The following is a 6,377-nucleotide window of genomic DNA, read 5'->3' on the forward strand; positions in this document are numbered from 1 at the left end:
CTTGAGCTATGGTTCAATTTAGTTTTATTCGGTCTAGTATCTTACACTGCTAGTGTTTACATTGTACATATTGTCAGCTTACAGATTATGGTTACAGAGTATTTTTTTTTCTTACTATGGTTACACACTTACATAGACATTCATTCATATACATTGCATGAAACAATTGTGACCATGAACAATACTGTTGAAGGAAATAATAAATGCAGGGTTCACAAAATATAGAAGGAAATATTTGGATTAGCAGCGGAACATTAGATTTGGTTGGGATTATTGATAGCTTTGAAGCACAGTTATTCAGAAAAACAACTTTTTAACCACGGACGAAGTGTGTCCGGTACCGGGGGCAGCCACATCCGTTCCACCAATGCTTGCATGCCTTTAGCGGAATGTTTATTCGCGGTTCTCATCTGTGTGAATTCCACGATTAGGGTGGTCATTATGAAGGATTTAAAGCTCGGAAAGAGCCGAAAGTTCAAGGTGATCAGATTCATGTCGGTAATGGCACCACCACCGAACACGTCCCAGGTTTTATAGATCTTTTTTAGAGCTTCCCATTCTCTGATTTTATCGTTGCATCCAAGGATGAGATGCGCGACGTTGTCTATTCGACCGCATGACGGACAAAGGGGCGAATCGGCTAGCCGAAGGTGGTGCCTCACTTCCCTCGTCATGACTGTGTTCGCGATTAGGTTAAACATTCCACTACGTGCCTCATCGTTCGCCCTGCTGGTCGCCCAGTTTTTCCAAGAAATCGTTCTTTTGGATGTATTTTGTTGCTGCTCGGTAAGCGCTCTGACATACAGGGTCTTCACTCGAATTGCTTCTCCATCTCGCAGGAGAGAAGCGACTTTTTTCGTTTCATCAAATGCCCTCCGGTGGCATACGTCGCGCGCGAGTTCCTGCCACGCGTCCTTGAGGAGTGCCTTGCGCCACGCGTCGTCACCGCCGAGGATGCGCAGGCTAAGCTTCGCATAGACCACCTTCGCCTTTAGAGCTGTATCGGTTAAATTGAGACCACCCTGCTCAAACGGGCCATAGAGCTGGTTTCGGGACACTTTCTTTACGTAGCCATTCCAGATCATTTGGTTGGACACTCTAATAAAGTATGCGTTATATTTAGTGGGTAAGGGCCAAAGATGGGCCACATACCATATCCTTGGGAAGACAATCTGGTTGAGGAGGCGGACGCGGGTCACGATCGGGAGGGAAGGGAGTGAAAGCTTTCCAACACTCCATTTTACATGATGGTCAATAATTCCCCAGTTTCGCTCAATCGTGGGAGCCAACTCCCTCTCCCACCAGAACCCCAAGATTTTGAGCGAGGGCGCTTCTGACCAACCGATGGAGGTCGAGGGCCGGTCGCCCTTCAGCAGCAAATACCCGGATTTCCGGTTATTGAGGAAGATACCACCCTGCTCATATGACGTTAATATGTCGTGGGCTAGGGCCATGTGGGACGGGTCGTCTACGAAGAGCGTTATGTCGTCAGCGTATGCGACGCCCAGGCAGACGGCGCCGTGACGACGTACCCCGATTCCACTGCTCTGTAGTCGTCTGAGTATGGGGTCTAAGGCAAGGGCGAACAGCAGCATTGACAGTGGGCAGCCCTGCCGAACGGAGTTACTGACGGGGATGGGCGGCGATGTGGCATTGTTTATCCTAATTATAGAGTATGTTCCGTTATACATCGTTGATACGGCACGAATGAAGTACTCGGGGAAGGCCATCTTCTTGAGCACGGTGAGAATCCATTCGATCCGGACCAGGTCAAATGCTTTCTCAAGATCGATAGCCACCAGTGATAAAAAACGATCGCCATACAGGGGGGCGGAAAAAATGATGTCGCGAATTAAAAGTGCTGCATCGAAAATGTTTCGCGTTTTCGACACGGCGTACTGGGATGGAGAGAGGACGATGTCGGCAGCAGCCGTCATTCTACATCGTAGGACGTGCGCCAATATTTTATAGTCTGCGTTTAAAAGGGCGATTGGCCTGAAGTCGTTGAACGACTTTGGCCGCGTCTTCTTTGGTATAAGCGTTATCACGGCGGTCCTCTGACTTGCAGTCAGAGAGCCGCTAGCTAAAATGCAGTTAAAAAGGTGGGTTAAAATAGGTTTTAAAACATCCCAGTACGCTAGATAAAATTCAAAGGGTAGGCCGTCCAAGCCGGGTGCTTTGCCCTTCGGGAACATGGAGGAGACGCAGTCCAGTTCGTCTGAACTTATGTCTCGACAAAAATCGTCTTTTTGATCTGTGGGAAGCGTAGGGAGAGGGGGGAGAGGGGGTGCGTCTCCCTCCTTCCATGGAGGATACCTGTTAAAGGTGTTTTGAAAGTGCCGGCCCGCTTCCTTAAGGAGGTTGGTGTCACCGGCGGCAGATTCTCTGACAGGGATTCTGTCTATATCGGAGCCAGAGTTCGATTTCATCCAGCGCCGAAGCTCAGATAGCGTTAGGGGGCCCCCTTTATCCGTGTCCAGTTCTTTTTGCCACTGTTGGGGAGCGTATTTTTGGAGCTCGTGGCCAAGGATAATTTTTTTTAGGGACAACACTTGGGCGTGGAAACCCTCCGGCGCCACATCCTTACGCAGGAGCTCTTCCAGCGCTCGGCGGTAGAAGGAGATGGTGTAGTTCTTTTCCCTACGCCACTCGAAAGTTTGCCTTTTGATGTGGGTGACAATGCGGGGTTTGAAAACCTCGTCCCACCATAGAGCGAGGTTTGCACCGGGGCGGAGTGCCGCGATCAGTGCACACACCCGGGTGCGGATAGAATCACGACGAGTCGCGTCCCCCAACACGCGGAGGTCCATGCGCCACACGGAGCCGCAGCGGTGGACGTGCGCGCCCGGGGTTGTGTCCGGGCACGTAACTCTCATGATCACTGCGCAGTGATCAGAGAAGGACACCGGGAGGGTGTCCACTGTCTGGACATCATTCTTTAGGGATGTCGAGACGAAGAGGTAGTCAATCCGCGGCAGTTAGGCCCTGATCGCGTGAAGGGGGCGGGACCGGCGCAATAAGAACGCACTGCGTCAATCGCTCTAATGGAGTCGAGCATCAGTGAGAGCGCCCGGCTTGGATAGTATGTCACGTTATCCCTGTTCGAGGCACTATCCTCTCGGCGGTAGATAGTGTTAAAATCTCCGCCCAATATGGCCTTCCCCGAGAAGGAATACAGGTAGGGGAGGAGAAGTTCATTGAAATATGTTTCGCGCTCTGCCCTCGCGCGCTCACCGGAGGGAGCGTAAAGGTTTGTGATATGGATACCATTCACGATAACGGACGTTATTCGGCCCGAGGGGTGGCGGCGAACATGAGAGAACGGAATGCCATTTCGGACTAGGGTGGTGGTGCCAGAATGACTTTCGGCGAAATTGCCGATAGCCTGAAAGATGTTCGCATCCCAGACTATGTCCTCCTTTACCTCTTGAAGGAGGATTACATCAGCCCTAAGGTCGCGGAGAAAACGTTGGAGGACTGCAATTTTTAAAGCGCTATAAACGCCAGCAATATTAAGCGAAACAATATTCATTGGTGGAATGAGAGGACAGCTATGGGCACCGGACATCACTTACCAGAGTCCTGGTCATGGCTTACGTCGCTTCGGTCGCGGCTCGAACCCGGGCGACGAGTGCTTCGCCGCTTCCCAGGACGCTTCGTCCGACGGGTCGACGATCGAGGTCTCGAGTTGCCACCGCATACCTCCCCTCCGACCTCGTCCGAAGAGGAAGACCCAGCCGTGGTTTCTACGAAGAGCGGGTTACTTGGCGGCATTCCACGGGGGGCCCTGTTCGAGCGAGCAGAGCTGTGGGCCGTCCCAGCCCAGGAGGTGGCCTCAGGGGGGGGCGGGGTGGCGGACTGGTGGTCGGGAGAAATTAGAGGAGATCGGTCGAATTGGTCCGCCTCTAGAGGAGCCCTGGGAAGATCGTCGACACCTTGGCTGTCCTCAAAGGAGAATGACGATGGAACGTCTGGGATTGTTGACGTCAACATGGTTTTGCTCGTACATGTGTCAACTTCCGCGGCCGGTGATACTTTCTTGATTTTCCGTGACACCGTAATTGAGGGGCCCGCCGTTGAGGAAGGGGGACAGTCGTAATCGGATACATCCTCCCCCGCTGTCACCCGTGATTCTCGGGGAGTTGGAAGCCCGTGAAGCAAGGATTGCGGGAAGAGCGCATCGTTGGCGTGGCCAGAGAAAGGAAGGACGCAGGATGATCTGTCCTCTTTTGACGGGGTCACGGAGATGGGGGCTGGTGGTCGTGAGTGTGTATCCGAGCTGGTAAGGACCGCAGCTTGATCAATGCTCGAAATCAGCAGTGCAATGTCGTCCGTCCTCTTCTTCTTCGGATCCCTTTCTTCCGTTGACGACTTTCGTTCCCTCTGAAGTTTCCCTCCGAGTGGAGGGGGATGCGGGGGTTCGGCGGGAACAGCTGGGGGCGCACCCTCGATAAGTATCAGGGACCGCGCCCTCTCCTCCACAGCCATCTCGGGCTCATCTATCTCTTCGGCGGTGTTCGGATTGGAGGCCAAAAACATTGCCCCCGCATAGCTCTTCCCTCCCTGGTTCCGAGGGCAGGTCTTGCGCTCGTGGCCTTCTTGGTTGCAACGGGCGCAGGTGCGGCGCTGACCCTCGTAGATGATGATGGCCCGGTTGCCGCCGATGTGGAGGTACGAGGGGATATTTCTTTCGACCGTCATCCGCACCACTCTCGTACCTGTCAACACGCGTGCCAATTTGTCGCCCTCCCACCTGTTCTCCCACGAGCGATGGATTTTTCCAAAACGTTGAAGCTCGCCTGTTATATCTTCTAATGGGGTCTCCACGGGGAGACATAGAACCCTGACATTACAAGGGCTACCGGAGGTCTCGTCAATGGTAATCGTCGTCCTTGGATCAATTTTGGATGGAAACGGTAGTTTTCGTGGGATATTATCTAGAATCCTCTTCATAGTAGCTTCAGTTGCCAACTTCAGGAATACCAAATGGCGGTTATATCCAAATTGGATCGCCACAATCTCTTCGGGTGTGAGGCCCAGCGACTCTAGTGTAAAGAGGTGGACCTCCAACGGAGTAGGGGGTTTCGCCTTCTCATCAACCTTCAAGGCGAGCGTGTTTACGCGACGTACGACCATTTTGAAAGAAATCAAATGGAGCACGCCAGCGCCAAGAAAAGAAGAAGAGCGCACTGAAAGCACTCCAAGAAGGAAAGAAAGAAAAAAAAACACTCACGAACGCTCCCTCCCCGCCACACGCACCCGGCGGTAGCAAATAAAAAGGGGCCTAAGCTCTACACCAGGAGTCAAGGTCAGTCTTGATCCAGTAAACAAAACAAAAGTACGGCCTTCCCGGCGGAAGAAGTCGAGAGTCAAACTGCACGCTTCTTGATGAACTAGGCGGTCAACCGCCGCTCGAAACAAAACACGATCGGAACCTCGATTTCCGAGAGAGTCCGGCAGTGCCGCTCTCCAAACCCCGGCGGCCGAAGCCTCGGACGCCGGCGAATTTTAGACACTCGGTGAACACAGGCACGTCCTGCTATCGAGGCAGCTATCGAGGATAGTCAATTTACCCTGAGATCCGTGGGTCTAATATGTCGCCAAGCGCCCCGATTCTTTCAGCCAAGAGATGGCGTCAGGGGGCAGTTTCACCCACCAAAGGAGAAATAAAAAATACACAAGGAAAGGAAAGGACAGTGGGTTAGAATTCATACAACATCATACAGGAAAGGAACAGTGCGTTTCGTGGCACGCATAGCTAGAAGAAAGAGATGAGCCACATTGGCCAAATACACATTCAAACACGAAATCCCGCCAAACGGCGAATAAATACTCTTATATACAGAAACAGATATAAGGAAAAGGGATAGGAACCCACTGTCCTTTCCTTTCCTTGTGTATTGTCTATTTCTCCTTTGGTGGGTGAAACTGCCCCCTGACGCCATCTCTTGGCTGAAAGAATCGGGGCGCTTGGCGACATATTAGACCCACGGATCTCAGGGTAAATTGACTATCCTCGATAGCTCAAGTGGTTAAGAGCATCCGCCCGGCAAGTGGAAAGATCCGGTGTTCGAATCCCGGTTGAGGAAATTTTTTTACTCTTGTGATCCGTTCGATTCCGCCTTCCCCACCTCTATTGTGTTCGTCCTTTATATGTGTTCCTATCCCTTTTCCTTATATCTGTTTCTGTATATATGAGTATATATATATATATATATATATATATATATATATATATATATGAAGGACGGTTACCCTAAGTGGACATAAAGGATTTGCTGGATGAGTATGCGACTACTTATTTTTTTAATTTTTTACTGCACTGAATAGGCTATTTATTCCTCCGTTGTAAAATCATCGAAACTAGACATTATGCA

The 6,377-nt window shown here is 51.3% G+C and overlaps 1 non-coding gene across 1 annotated transcript; it reads left to right on the forward strand.

Annotated features, from left to right (window-relative positions):
- The first annotated feature begins 6,013 nt into the window (after nt 1-6,013).
- On the forward strand, nt 6,014-6,089 carry TRNAA-GGC (transfer RNA alanine (anticodon GGC)). Its single transcript has one exon. It is a non-coding gene; the product is annotated as a tRNA-Ala (tRNA).
- The last annotated feature ends 288 nt before the right edge of the window (nt 6,090-6,377 follow it).

The sequence above is a fragment of the Hetaerina americana genome, unplaced genomic scaffold, assembly GCF_022747635.1.
Source record: "Hetaerina americana unplaced genomic scaffold, ioHetAmer1.1.p SCAF_5, whole genome shotgun sequence".
NCBI classification, from domain to species: Eukaryota; Metazoa; Arthropoda; class Insecta; order Odonata; family Calopterygidae; genus Hetaerina; species Hetaerina americana.